The 15,723-nt window shown below is 45.6% G+C and overlaps 1 protein-coding gene across 1 annotated transcript in view; it reads right to left on the reverse strand.

The window, feature by feature from the left end:
• Positions 1–15,723, reverse strand: part of ODAD2 (outer dynein arm docking complex subunit 2) — a 200,311-nt gene that overhangs the window by 26,956 nt on the left and 157,632 nt on the right. The gene's annotated exons all lie outside the window — the stretch shown is intronic.

The following is a 15,723-nucleotide window of genomic DNA, read 5'->3' on the forward strand; positions in this document are numbered from 1 at the left end:
TTCATGTACTACTATAATATAAACTAGATGGTTTTATATTTAAATGCCAAATCTAAGTCAGGTCCTTAAACAGATTAGACCATTTACATTTTCCAAATTAGATTTTGTTTGTAATGGCTAATTTTGCCCCAGACTAAGTACAGAAATCTACTTAGGAACTTATTCCTAATTGGGTTATTATCAGCATACTTTTTCCACTAAAATTGCATGCAGTATTCATAAACATTGTTTTATTTAATATGTTATCACCACCATCTTACATTCCAGTTTGGGTCTAGATCTAAGTAACATTTCAAAATGAATCATGTTCTCTTGGGTGTTATGTTCCAGAAAGTTGACGTTTCTGAGTGAATTAAGGCTCCCGATCATTGGTTTTATTTTCAACCACTGGCATAGTTTGTAAATGAAACATTGTGTAATTGATAATGTGCCCAGCGGGTCTTTTATTTACAACTCAAAATTGTACATGGGTTTGTACTGTATTTAGTTACATTTTCTCAGTCTTCTGTCTACTGTTTTTTTACTTCTGTCACAGGGTTTATAAAGGTGTCTGCAAGGACACACGAGGCCAGTTTGTCGCCTCTTTGTCTGGCCTACAGAAGTGGTAATATGGTTGATAATGTTAGTTTTCCAGTTTGCTAATAGAGCTGCCCAAAAAAGCTGAATCTCACACACAGTTTTCTGCTCACATGTAGGCGGCTGAGATGTTTTTCTTGAATACAAGTCTATCCTATGTAGTAATTCTATGTAGATTACTCAGCAATAGAAATTGTCTGTAAATATATATAAAAATATAGTGTAGCCTATCATTATAATGTGCTATGACATATGGTATATAAATGTAGTTTATATGTATAATTCCTATGGAACATTTCTGCGGTGTACGAGGGCCCTGCTCATGGGAGCTTACATTCTAAAGGGGAGGGGCAGACAGACAGGAGCAACACAGATGAGGTAGATAGTGAGGAAGGAGCATGAAGCAGTGTGTTAGGATATGTGCTGCAGAATGTGTGTGTTTAAGATGACCTGATCATAGGCGAAACTAAGGGGTGGTCCGGGGGTGCACAGGACCACCCATTAGCCTCTGCCGCCAAATCGCAATTCTTAAATGTAATTAGTCCGCTCCCGGTCAGGAAGGCGTTAACGCCACTCAGTATCCTCTACACACAGCGCTCACCTGACCGGGAGGACATTTTTTTTCCGTCTCCCCTGTGTTGGCACCAATCACATTCATCCTCCATGCTGCAGAGCGCGCGGTGACATCATGACGCTGGGCCGTGCGCTGAGCGCTTTAGTAGTGAGGAGCTACTGAGATGTCCTACACCTGGAGGAGGACCCAATCCCTGCTGCCTTACCAACGCTGCAGCTTGCAGTGAAGGGGATTTACCAGCAGCAGAGCAGCAGCCGGCTCCCTCTCACCTCCACACACGGCAGAGACAGAGACAGGTAACAAGTGAGTGGTGTGAGAGTCTGAGACCTGCACTAGTCAGTAATCAGGTGGGAGGAACAGCGAGATCCTGGTGACACAGTACACTGATCCTAACACCCCCAGCACCCATTATACCCCTTCTCTCCCACCAATACACACACACATTCATACCCCCTCCCCATTATACCCCTTTCCCCCACCCAAACACACATTATACACCTCCTTTCCCCCACCCATACACACATTATACCCCCCTCCCCCGCCCAAATACACATTATACACCTCCTTTCCCCCACCCATACACACATTATACCCCCTCCCCCCACCCAAACACACATTATACACCTCCTTTCCCCCACCCATACACACATTATACCCCCCTCCCCCCACCCAAACACACATTATACACCTCCTTTCCCCCACCCATACACACATTATACCCCCTCCCCCCACACAAACACACATTATACACTTCCTTTCCCCCACCCATACACACATTATACCCCCTCCCCCCACCCAAACACACATTAAACACCTCCTTTCCCCCACCCATACACACATTATTCACCCCCTCCCCCCAACCATACACACATTATACACCTCATTTCTCCTCAAAGATTATACACCCCCATACACAAATTATACACCTCCCTTCCACCCCTATATTATACATCCCCATACATACATTATACTCTCCTCTTCCCAGACACATTATACTCACCCCAATACTACTACAGATACACATCCCTTCCCCACACACACACAGGTACACTGTACCCCTTCCACCTCTACAATCACATATCCCCCTTCCACAACTACACAGACAAATCCCCCCTACCACCACACAGACAACTCTTCCCCCTCCTCTGTCCCTACACAGGCACACTGTACCCCCTCTCCCACTACACAGACATCTCTCCCCCCTCCGCCCCTGCACAGGCACACTGTACCCCCTCCTCCACTACACAGACATCTCTCCCCCCTCTGTCCCTACACAGACATACTGTACCCCCTCTCCCACTACACAGACATCTCTCCCCCCTCCGCCCCTTCACAGGCACACTGTACCCCCCTTCACTACTAAACATACATCTCTCCCCCCTCTGTTCCTGCACAGACACACTGTAACCCCCTCCTCCACTACACAGACATCTCTCCCCCCTCTGTCCCTACACAGACACACTGTACCCCCCTCCACCACTACACAGACATCTCTCCCCCCTCTGTCCCTACACAGACATACTGTACGCCCCTCCACCACTACACAGACATCTCTCCCACCTCCGCCCCTACAGACACACTGTACCCCCTTCACTACTACACAGACATCTCTCCCCCCTCTGTCCCTACACAGACACACTGTACCCCCCTCCACCACTACACAGACACCTCTCCCACCTCCGCCCCTGCACAGGCACACTGTACCCCCCTCCTCCACAACACACGACATCTCTCCCCCCTCTGTCCCTACACAGACACATTGTACCCCCTCCACCACTACACAGACATCTCTCCCCCCTCTGTCCCTACACAGGCACACTGTACCTCCTCTACCACTACACAGACATCTCTCCCCCCTCCGCCCCTGCACAGGCACACTGTACCCCCCTCCTCCACAACACAGACATCTCTCCCCCCTCTGTCCCTACACAGACACACTGTACCCCCTCCACCACTACACAGACATCTCTCCCCCCTCTGTCCCTACACAGGCACACTGTACCTCCTCTACCACTACACAGACATCTCTCCCCCCTCCGCCCCTGCACAGGCACACTGTACCCCCCTTCACTACTAAACATACATCTCTCCCCCCTCTGTTCCTGCACAGACACACTGTAACCCCCTCCTCCACTACACAGACATCTCTCCCCCTCTGTCCCTACACAGACACACTGTACCCCCCTCCACCACTACACAGACATCTCTCCCCCCTCTGTCCCTACACAGACATACTGTATGCCCCTCCACCACTACACAGACATCTCTCCCACCTCCGCCCCTACAGACACACTGTACCCCCTTCACTACTACACAGACATCTCTCCCCCCTCTGTCCCTACACAGACACACTGTACCCCCCTCCACCACTACACAGACATCTCTCCCCCCCTCCACAGACACACTGTACCCCCTTCACTACTACACAGACATCTTTCCCCCTGTCCCTACACAGACACACTGTACCCCCCCCCCCTCCACTACACAGACATCTCTCCCCCTCCGCCCCTACACAGGCACACTGTACCCCATTCACTACTACACAGACATCTCTCCCCCCTCTGTCCCTACACAGACACACTGTACCCCCCTCCACCACTACACAGACACATCACTCCTGTTATGTTCTGGGTTGTTTGTGGACCCGGGGTGGTAGCAGGAGCGAACACAGAAGCGGGTTTGAATAAAAAACTAAGTTTTTTAATAAGTGCTTGAGTAGACATAAACTATAGCAGTAAATAAAAGTCCAGGAATATATAAATGTGCACAAGAGTTCTGTGGTGGGAGTAATGGGTTAATGTCCAAACAGAAACAATTAGAGCTATCCAAATGTGCAGGTAGTGAGACTGAAAATAATCAGCCAGGTATGCAGGTAGTGAAGGAGGAAAATAATAGCCAGGTATGCAGGTAGTGAACTAAGGCAATGAGCAGGATGTCAGCAGGCTCAGGCACTCAGGTATGGGCAAGGGTGATGGAGGAAGCGGGGTAGTCCAGCGGAAGCTAAGAGCTGACAGGCAGACTGGTAGACAGGCAAATTCACAGGAACAGGATAAGCACAGAGAACTCCCTCTCAGCTAGGCTGAGATACACGTTGCACTGGCAAAGAAGGAAGGCACTGACCCTTCCTAAATACCCCATGCCGTGCTGTTACTGGCTGGAGGGAACATGTGACTCACCAGGATTGGCCAGCCGCATCACATGGCCAGAAGGCAAGATGGCGGCGCCCATGCCAAACGGAACGGAGACGCCACCAGGCCTCACCAGCACAGAGTGACAACAGGGCCGCACAACAACGCGAGCAGCCAAAGCCCCCCGCCAGACACCAGCTCTGCCACCAGACAGCCCGCGCCACAACGACCTCACAGGTAACACCCGCCTAGCGCCATGCTGAAATACCCTGGCCGTGACAGTACCCGTCCCTTTTGGGGTGGCCTCAGGACACTCACCAGGCTTCTCCGGATGAGCAGAATGGAATCTCCTGATGAGCGTGGGAGTGTGGACATCACGAGCATCGGTCCAGCAACGTTCCTCTGGACCGTAACCTTTCCAGTCCAGCAAATACTGTAGATGACCTCTGCGCAGACGAGAGTCCAAGACCTGGGCGACTTCAAACTCAACTCCTCTCTCCGTCTGGACTCGAGGAGAAGCAGGTAGAGCATTATGGAACTTATTCAGGACTAGGGGCTTTAATAAGGAAACATGGAAGGAATTAGGAATCTTTAGGTACGGGGGTAACTGTAAACGGTAGGCCACTGGATTAATGACTTCTGTTATGGTGAAGGGACCGATGAAGCAGGGTGCAAATTTCATAGACGGAACTCTTAGACGAAGGTTCCGAGTAGACAACCAGACCTGGTTTCCTACTTGCATGCGTGCAACTATTCTACGCTTCTTATCGGCCTGGGTCTTATAACGAGAGGATGTCTTCAACAAATCAGACTGTACTTGAGTCTAGATGTCAGCAAAATTCCGCACCGTGTCCTCCACGGCCGGAACAGCAAAAATAGGCAGGCTTCGGAATTTGGGAACACGAGGATGAAGGCCATAAACCACCTGAAATGGCGTTTGGTTAGTTGACGAGTGGTAGGAAGCATTGTGTGCAAACTCGGCCCATGGCAGCAAGACAGCCCAATTGTCCTGGGAAGATGACATAAAAATTCTTAAGAAAGTCTCTAGATCTTGATTAACTCTCTCGGTAGAGCCGTTGCTTTGCGGATGATAGGCCGTGGAAAAGTTTAACTTCACTTGAAGAACAGAACACAAAACCCTCCAAAATTTTGCAGTAAACTGCACACCACGGTCAGAGACAATTTCAGCAGGAAGGCCATGTAGACGAAATATGTGTTGAACAAACAACTGTGCCAGATCAGGAGCAGAAGGTAACTTCTTCAACGGTATATAGTGGACCATCTTAGAGAATCAGTCTATTACAACCCAGATAGTGTTGAAGCCTTGAGAGACTGGCAGGTCTGTGACGAAATCCATGGAGAGATGCGTCCATGGACGTGAAGGAGTAGGTAGAGGAAGCAATTCCCCAGCTGGAGTTTGTCGTGATGATTTATGCTGGGCACAGGAGGAGCAGGAAGAGATGAACTCCATTATATCTGTCTTCATAGAAGGCCACCAATAACGTCTTTTCAGGAACTCCAAGGTCTTCCGAGTGCCTGAGGAATGTGCCCAAGTGAGAAGCCGCTTCCTTAATTCCGGGGCCACAAATGATTTTTCCGTAGGAGGCTGAAGCTGTAATGCGGCGAAGACTCTTGATTCCAAGACAGGGGTATTGCTTTGATTTTCAGATTGATCATCACAGAGGAGAGATCTCGGTAGGGCATCAGCTTTCTGATTAAGTGCTCCAGACCGGAAGGTCAAGGTGAACTGAAACCTGGCAAAGTATATTGCCCAGCGGGCTAAACGAGGACTCACACATTGAAGGTTTTTGAGAAATAGGAGATTTCTATGGTCCGTAAATACAGTAAATGGGAACTTAACACCTTCTAGTAAATATCTCCATTCCTTCATCGTCAACTTAACAGCTAGTAGCTCTTGCTCACCTATGGCATAGTTCCTTTCGGCAGGTGAATTTTTTTTAGAAAAGAACCCACAAGAATGGACTCGGTTGTCCTCATAACGTTGAGATAAGACTGCTCCCACAGCTTCGGATGATGCGTCTACTTCCAACAAAAAAGGCCTGTCCAGATCTGGTTGTCGAAGAACTGGTACTGTGATAAAGGCCTGTTTTAGAAGATGAAAGGCAGACTCTACCTCAGGTGACCATTGGGAAGGATTAGCACCTTTGCGGGTCAAGGCTGTGATGGAAGGCAGCAATGTAGAAAATCCCTTGATAAAGCGTCTATAATAATTGGCGAAGCCCAACAATATCTGGATGGCTTTCAGTGTCTGAGGTCGGGTCCAATCCAGATAGACAACAACTGAAACATATAACAGATCCCGGAAAATCTCATTAATGAAACTCTGAAAGACAGCAGGGGCGTTGCACAATCCAAAAGGCATTACTAAATATTCGAAATGTCCATCTCGGGTATTAAAAGCGGTCTTCCATTCATCGCCAGCTCGGATACGAATGAGGTTGTAAGCCCCTCTCAGATCTAATTTAGAAAAAATGACAGAGCCCTTGACCCTATCAAACAACTCAGTAATCAGGGGAAGAGGGTATCGATTCTTCACAGTAATGTCATTAAGGCCTCGATAATCGATACATGGTCTTAAACCACCGTCCTTCTTGCCAACGAAGAAGAACCCAGCTCTGGCAGGTGAAGTAGAGGGGCGAATGAACCCCTTTGCCAGGTTGTCCCGGATGTACTCGGTCATGGCTTGAGTCTCAGGCAAGGACAGCGGATAGGTACCACGAGGTGGTGTCTTATCGGGTATCAATTCAATTGGACAGTCCCATTCCCTATGAGGAGGTAAGGTATTTGCTTGCTGTTCCGAGAACACGTCGGCGAACATCTGATATTCCTTGGGAATGGCGAAAGAAATTAATGGAACTGTCTTTCTTACAGGTCAAATTTTTGGAAGACAGGATTTCTGACAGTCCATACCCCATGACAGAATCTGCATAGAACTCCAATCAATCCTGAGATTATGTTGACGCAACCAGGGTAGACCAAGAACAATTTCTTGAGAGGCCTCTGATATCACCAGAAATTTTAAGGACTCATAATGAAATGACCCAATACGGACCAATACTGGTTGAGTCTCCTTGGTGACTATCCCATTAGTTAGAGGGCGTCCGTCTATAGAGGTCAGAGAGATGGCATGGTTGAGAGGCGAACAGGGAATCTGAAATTTATCTATGAAACTAGACGTTATGAAATTTCCGGCTGTTCCCGAGTCAAGTAGAGCAGTAGCAAAGACAGGTTTGGGTTTAAGATCCAACGCTAGAGTAATCGTGAAATCTTTAATTTTTGGAGACGGGCTCATAACTCCTAACTTGATGTCTCCAGGGTCAGTTAGGATTTGGCATTTCCCGGTTTACGGGAGCAGGAGATCAGCAGGTGACCGGACTCTCCGCAGTACAGACAGAGGTTCTTTTGCATTCTTCTCTGATGTTCTTCTTTGGAGAGGTGTGTATGATTCACCTGCATAGGCTCCTCTTCAATAGGGGAAGGAATGGGACGGGTAGGAATGGAGGGGGCAAATGACCTTTGCCGATCAGTTCTGTTTTTCAGCCTGACGTTCCCTACAGCGTAGGTCAACTTTGATACACAACGAAATCATGTCGTTCAGATTAGTAGGAAGCTCTCGAGTGACTAGATCATCCTTTAGTCGGTCTGACAACCCATGCCAGAAGGCCGAGGTGAGGGCTTCCTCATTCCATTTGAGCTCTGATGCTAAAATTTTAAATTGCACAGCATATTGACTGACAGGACGGACCCCTTGTCTCAGTGTCATGATGTTTGATGATGCTGATACAGTACGCCCAGGTTCATCGAAAATCCTCCTGAAAGATGACACAAAGCCTGCGTAATTAACCAGCAGCTCCCAGAGTGGGGAAGCCCATTCTAAGGCCTGGCAGGATAACAGAGAGACTATATAAGCCACTTTAGTTCTTGCAGTTAGAAAGTTATCAGGCTGCAGCGTAAAATGTATGTCACACTGATTTAGGAATCCTCGGCAGAGTTTAGGGTTGCCGTCAAATTTACTTGTTAGAGGAAGATGTAAGCGAGGAGATGATCTGCCTCCTGTATTCCCAGACGCTGATACGGATGTAGATGTTGGTACTACAGGGGTAGAAAAGGAAGTTTGTAAATTATGCTGTCGCTTGGACATCTCTTGCAGAAATTGAGCCATCTGATGCTGCATGTTTTCCAGATTTTCTAAATAACCAGAAATGCTCCGGAACAAATCCACTCCTGACTCCTGATCCGTGGCCGGCTCCATGGGGCCAGTGCAAACTGTTATGTTCTGGGTTGTTTGTGGACCCGGGGTGGTAGCAGGAGCGAACACAGAAGCGGGTTTCAATAAAAAACTAGGTTTTTTAATAAGTGCTTGAGTAGACATAAACTATAGCAGTAAATAAAAGTCCAGGAATATATAAATGTGCACAAGAGTTCTGTGGTGGGAGTAATGGGTTAATGTCCAAGTAAAAACAATTAGAGCTGTCCAGGTGTGCAGGTAGTGAGACTGAAAATAATCAGCCAGGTATGCAGGTAGTGAACTAAGGCAATGAGCAGGATGTCAGCAGGTTCAGGCACTCAGGTACGGGCAAGGGTGATGGAGGAAGCGGGGTAGTCCAGCGGAAGCTAGGAGCTGACAGGCAGACTGGCAGACAGGCGAATTCACAGGAACAGGGTAAGCACAGAGAACTCCCTCTCAGCTAGGCTGAGATACACGTTGCACTGGCAAAGAAGGAAGGCGCTGACCCTTCCTAAATACCCCATGCCCAGTGTCCCCAAGAGCGAAGAAAAGGGGATGTGCCGTAAAGACACGCCCCCTGTTCCTGTGGCCACACCTCCTTTTTTCGGAGTGCATAGGAGTCCCTCTTTCTAGGTCCGGCGTTGGACCTACAATGAACACTACTTCCAAGGTAGCACAAGTTCTGGCGAGGGGTTGGAACTGGGACCACCCATTACCAAATGTCTAGTTTTGCCTATGGACCTGATGTTATGTCAAAATTAAGTCCTTCATCCATCTATCTCTATGACAGAAAATAGATTTTGTTTAGGTGTTATTTACTTGAGAGATGTACAAAATAAAGTTGTAGCACTTTAATTTTTGTGTGTTCCATTTTAGCATCTAAATACATCCTGCTAAAAATGCAGCTACTCTGAAAGGTACTCCTGAGATTTGATATAAAAATTATTACAATAATACAAAGAAGATATTTCTAATGCTGGGCATACACGGCCAGATAATATGTCTGTCAGACCGACAGACATTTTATCTGGCAGCCTGCCAGCCGCAGATGTCGCCGGCATACACTGTGAGATTTCTCCCCGGGGGAGGAGACATTTCCCTGTTCCTTCCGTAGGAAGGAACACTAGCAATGTCTGTCTGTCCGCTGCGGTTGGGCATACACTGGCCGTTGCGGCCGACAGTTTACCGGTGAATATCGCATCGGACGGGCATGCTGGACAATCCAGCATGCCCCAACGAGCAATATTTAACCCTCGGTAATTGTAGCGTGTATGGCCAGCATAACTTATAAACACCTTCTTTGTTAATTGTAAACATTTTATAATTAACACTCACCAGCTTTTTGGTGAGATGAGAGATGAGGCAGCAACAGCTCAGCCTCACTTCTGTATAGTTAGACATTGCTTGCAGAGCTGGGGAAGGGGCCACACCATGGGCAGTAAGCTGCACAGAAAGAGAGCTAATAGAGCCATGCCTCTGAGTATGGGGGGGGTGCCTTGAGCAGTGATGGACATCTTGGATGTGCCATGTTACCAGGAAGTGCACTGCAGTGTTTAGAAATTGGAGCTCAGTCAGCAGCAGCAAGAGAAGACACAGTGATGCAGGTAGGAGAATCAATGGACACTGAAGCTTAGTGTAGTGAGGGGAGAGGGTGAGACAGGCTCCAAGTACTCCATGTGTGCATCCTCAGCCATTGACCTCATCGCACATCACTGGACATCAGACATAAAATCTTTACTGATACAGAGTTTAAGGAACACTTCGCTCTAATGCTAGCCTAAATATACAGTATAAATCAATCAAAGTCTGCGCAAGGGCTAAAGTTCTGACACCACAGGCGAAAGGGTCAAACAGTAGAAATAATGTCAGCAGCTGGCACTGGTGTAATAATCCTTTATTTCCCACACATAAAAATAAAGCACTTGTACATAGAGTGACATTACAAATAACTGCATGTACTTTTTCCAGCCAATGCACTACAGACATCAGGTTTTTAGTGGGATGCAGCCAATGGTCAAGTTATTTTAAGATACACAGTCATTTCTCATGGAAAATTTGGACAACATTGTCCGAGAATGTGTGTCTAGGATGCTACACCCATGATGTGATAGATGCATGAGCCCAACAGTAGAGTATTCCAAGGAACTACACATGGGTGCTGGCATCATGCAAGACCCTGCTAATGATCAGAATGACCATTTTCTGACACACACTGATAAAAATCCAATTAGAACCAGAAAGTAGCTTCATAACTACTTCCGCTTTAGTGCCAAGTGAACCCATTCACAACAAGATTGCCCTGCAGTGCCCTCCGAGTCCCACCTTATCTTGTGGTACATAAGATTAGATCTGCATTTACTGTAAGTACATAATTAAAGAATGCTGTATATGAGGAAGAGAGATTACCCAGAGATCCACTTCAAATGTCCTCATTTTATCCAATACATAACTTGTACTCTTTCCACATAAATCTGGCCCAAAAACTGATGTTAAACTTACAGTGGATGGATATGACATAATTTCAAAGGATTTTATAGTTTGGAGTTACTCATGATTCTTCAATCTCAATTTCTTTTTATATAATAATTGTTCCTAAAAACTTGTTGTTTCTTCCATCTGAACATGTTGTTTCTTCCATCTGAACACTGCCAGATGCACCACTTTGTCTCCCAAGCTAGAGATAAAACACACATGTATGATCCAATTCACTCTCACTTGGACTACTGGAAACTCCTGCTAGTGGATTTACCCTCTTCTCAGCTTTATCCTCCATAATCAAATCTCGGTTCTGTAGCTAGTGTGTAGCCAAATCAGAAAGATCTACATATTTGGTTACATTGCAGTCATTGTCCAACCATATTTTCTCCCAATCCTGGACAACAGCCGAAACATGCCATTCAGTCAATTTGCTCTCATACAACATAACATAGATTGCTTTCTAAATAAATGTAAAACTTTTATACTAGCAAAGTCAACAGTAAAGTAACTCATAAGAAACAACTGATTTAGTGAAAATTAAATGATTAAAGGTTATGTCTGACCTGACATATTTCACTAAGTTAGTAAACAAATTAGTTTACCTATCAGAGTTAATAGACAATTATGCTGCAGATTAAGTATACTTATAGTTAGCATCTACCTCAAAATGTATGGGGATTCAGAAAGCATGCTACTCTTTCTCTGTGCCATGTATTACACTGTAACGGAGACGTAAATACTCATTTTGCAGGTTGGTACCTGAGTTACATGATTAGTATAGACTTACTCCTATGCTGAATTGTACAGTATGCTGCTCCTGACATGATGTGAGAGCCTATATTAGTAAACTGTCCATACTGCATCATATTAAGTTATGAGCAGGAGACTTGTGAGTTTTATGCTAGTTGTTTTTAAGTTCTGGCATCCAACTTTTATAAAGGGATTATGAAACCAGTAGAAATACATTTGGAATGCGGACAAGCAGGACCATGTTATTTATCATAAAAAATAATAATTGATTTCAGTTGACAAATTATTTCTGTGTTTGGTAAACGTTCCAGCACCTTTTTTTTTCTACCAAACAGAATTGCTCAAAAAATGTCAAAAATGACATCTTACGAAAATACAACCAGTTGAAAATAATCATAGCTGACATTCAGAATTAGACCGTCTGTGCCAAACAAATTTCAAGTCCAAAACCAAACTGAACAAATGATACAGTAAAAATGCCTTTCCTACTGATCCAAAATATGCATGTACTAATACAAAGCCATAATTAAATTTGATCAAGCTTCCAAAAGTACGCCTTCATTTGTGTTATGCCACTAGTGTTTTTTTCTGCTAGTATCATTATGAAATGTCTCTCATGTTATGTCATTTAGTCTAGGCTAGTTTTGATGAAAATGTATTTGTGTACGACTCTCTTATTATATCCACCGGTACACAACTCTTCATCACTTTCATCTCATCTAATAGTTTTGCAGCCACATATATGTTTTACTTGGTAAAACATGTTGGACATTTGACCTTTGTTTCATATAGCGGTGTACTGTACTTCCCAAGCCACCTTGGCTGGAGTCTAACATCAGTACTCTGTACCAGTGTTAATGTTCTGGTTCTAGGAATAGTTACATCTTGATCTAGCTTCTCACACATTAAATTTACATACTCAGGAAAATTTAAAGCAGATATATCTGTAGATCGAGTGATCTGCAAATATATCTGTAGATGACGGTCGTTTATATACACAGCTGCCACTTCATGTGTACGGGCGATCGGCTGATCGCCCATACACACAGCAGGATGAACATATATGTCTGCACAGCCAACGCGATATGTCTGTGAACTACGTCGTTCACAGACATATCGCTGGTACTCACTGGCCGATGGCAACCAGATATATTGGCCGATCAATTGATCGGCCAATATATCTGTCAGTGTGTCCCCAGCTTAAGACTAAAGCTGGGTACACAATATATACAATGTATTGTATGATATATAATTCTGAGGTATATCGTAAAGATATATCATACACATCGTGTAGTGTGTACACCCGATCTGTTGTTCACTACAGTTGATCATCGCATCATCTCATCTGATATTCTCCACAACAGATGGGAAGATGCAATGAACAACGCAGTACTGTTACATACAGTAAGATAAATTGCAATGTTTGCCTGTGCCCCGTGGAGGATAGTGAATGAGAGACCCATGCTGAGACTGCACTGCAGCTACTACTGCTGGGGGGGAGGGGGGAGCCACCCCCTTGCCCCCGGTTTCAATGCCCATGGGCAATAAGGGGTATACAGATGGAAAGTGGGCACAATAATGGGCATACAGATGAAGGAGGGACGCACCATGATGGGTAAACAGATGAGGGAGGGGGTTTTATATTTTGGGTGCAATTGCTATATTCCTTTTTTTGGGAGGGGGTTTATTATAGAACTGTGTGTTTACATAGGAGAGTGTCACTGGTCTATATCATTGTATGTATGCATGAATACATATATGTATGAATATATATACAGTATATTGTGTATATATATATGTGTGTGTGTGTATATATCAGGGGCTGGCTGGCAACTTTTAACCTGGGGGGCAAATGCATGCAGGCGGCCCTGGCAGAGGAGTAGCGTGTGTCTGACGAATATGCATGCTATGGCGCCCCCCCTCCAGTGTTCCAGGGAGGAGGCGGGTCCATATGGAATCAATGTAGGGTAAAAATAAAGATTAGGGCAGCCCCCTGTCGTAGTGCCCATATGCAGTGCCCCGTGTGCCACAGGAGAGAAGACCCTTATGCAGGCCTCCAGTAGTGCCCCGAGTAGTAGTCCCCACCCTTGTAGTGCCCCCAGTAGTAGTAGTCCCCCCATTTGAAGTGCCCCCAGTAGTAGTCCCCCCCTTTGTAGTGCCCCCATTAGTAGTAGTCCCCACCTTGTAGTGCCCCCAGTAGTAGTAGTCCTCCCCTGTAGTGCCGGCGGCTGTGTGTTTGTCAGTGTAGCGCTGACCGAACGCCGTCCGGTCAACGCTACACATGCGGTGCAGTCTGTGTCACAGTGACACAGACTGCACCGGCCCGCGGCCCGCATGATGCTGCGGCCCGGGGGGCACATGGCACCCTGCCCCCCGGCCCAGGGTAGCTCTGACCGAACGCCGTCCGGTCAGCGCTACACATGCGGTGCAGTCTGTGTCACAGTGACACAGACTGCACCGGCCCGCGGCCCGCATGATGCTGCGGCCCGGGGGGCACCCTGCCCCCCGGCCCAGCCTGCCACTGGTATATATATATATATATATATATATTTTAAACTGATCTTGTCTCAGCCAATTATCCAGCTTTGACAATATATATATATATATATATATATATACATATATGTATATATATATATTGTCAAAGCTGGATAATTGGCTGAGACAAGATCAGTTTAAAATTGAAGCGTGCGCGACGCCATCTTGCGAATGGCAGCTAGACTCCATTTTAGAAACCAGAATCATCCAGACGCCATTTTGCGACCAGCGTCACTTAAGTTACAACTCACGAGCTAAGAACACAGATGGCAATGTTTTTGATAATCTAAATAGAATAGACAATGCACCAGAAACTGTGAGTGATTTACATACAAATTGGGAATCCCTGTTGGCAATTGTAATATAATCCAGGCATTGATGTACACAATTTGGTTTGTCTGAATCCAAACAGGTTTTAGTTTCATACCCAGACAGGATGGTTTAGTTTCACAGCTGGAAGTCACATTTGCATTGCAGTCTGAAACTATGAGTGAGGAATGATATGTGTGTGTATGTATGTATATATATATATATATATGTATATATATATATAGATCCAAAGAACGGAGGCACCCAGCGAGACTGAACTCAGCGTAGATAAAAATCCTTTAATCCTTTAAAGGATTTTTATCTACGCTGAGTTCAGTCTCGCTGAGTGCCTCCGTTTTTTGGATCTATATATTTTGGGTCATTTGCCCTGGAGGGCACCGGAGCAATACACGTTGGTGGTTGGAGTGCCGGGCCAGTTTGGACGTATATATATATATATATATATATATATAAATATGTTAAGTCCATCATAGATGGAATCTCATGCATAAACACCGCACATTACGCACAATTGAGGTGCTAACATGACGCCCAGTAGCGAATGCACAATTATTAGCATCATGCGATTGCATCTTTCACCATTTTACATACACACATTATGCTTAAGACCCTGCATGAAAATACCGTTTAGTAGCTAAATGCGCACGCATCTGTCCCCAGTTAACTAGCGTCTTCATATCAAACCCCGTACACTCACACATTACATATTCACTTACAAGGTTCCATTAGCTTTAAGATATAAGATTTAAGTTTATTCAGTTAATATAAACGCTGTGAAATAAAGATATTTGATAACTAAGGTTTTATACATGCTAAACAAGTCGTGTTTGGTTTTGTACTGATGCGCCCTCTTTTTACAGTATTCCGGTGTTATCGGTGTGGAGGTCGCATCATGCATTCTCGAGTTATGGATCGCAGAGGCTACAAGCAACAAAATGTATATTTCATGAACAACTGTTAGGATGTTACAGGGGGCGGGAAGGGAAAGACACGCAGCTGTTAGAGGCAGGGAGAGTCTATTTGAACCAGCCTGTTAAATGCTTTGTAACAGATGCTTCTCCCCTGGGAACCAATGACATCAGCAGCAAACTTCTCTATTG

Source organism: Taudactylus pleione, unplaced genomic scaffold (genome assembly GCF_031769625.1).
Source record: "Taudactylus pleione unplaced genomic scaffold, aTauple2 ptg000439l, whole genome shotgun sequence".
Taxonomy (NCBI): Eukaryota; Metazoa; Chordata; class Amphibia; order Anura; family Myobatrachidae; genus Taudactylus; species Taudactylus pleione.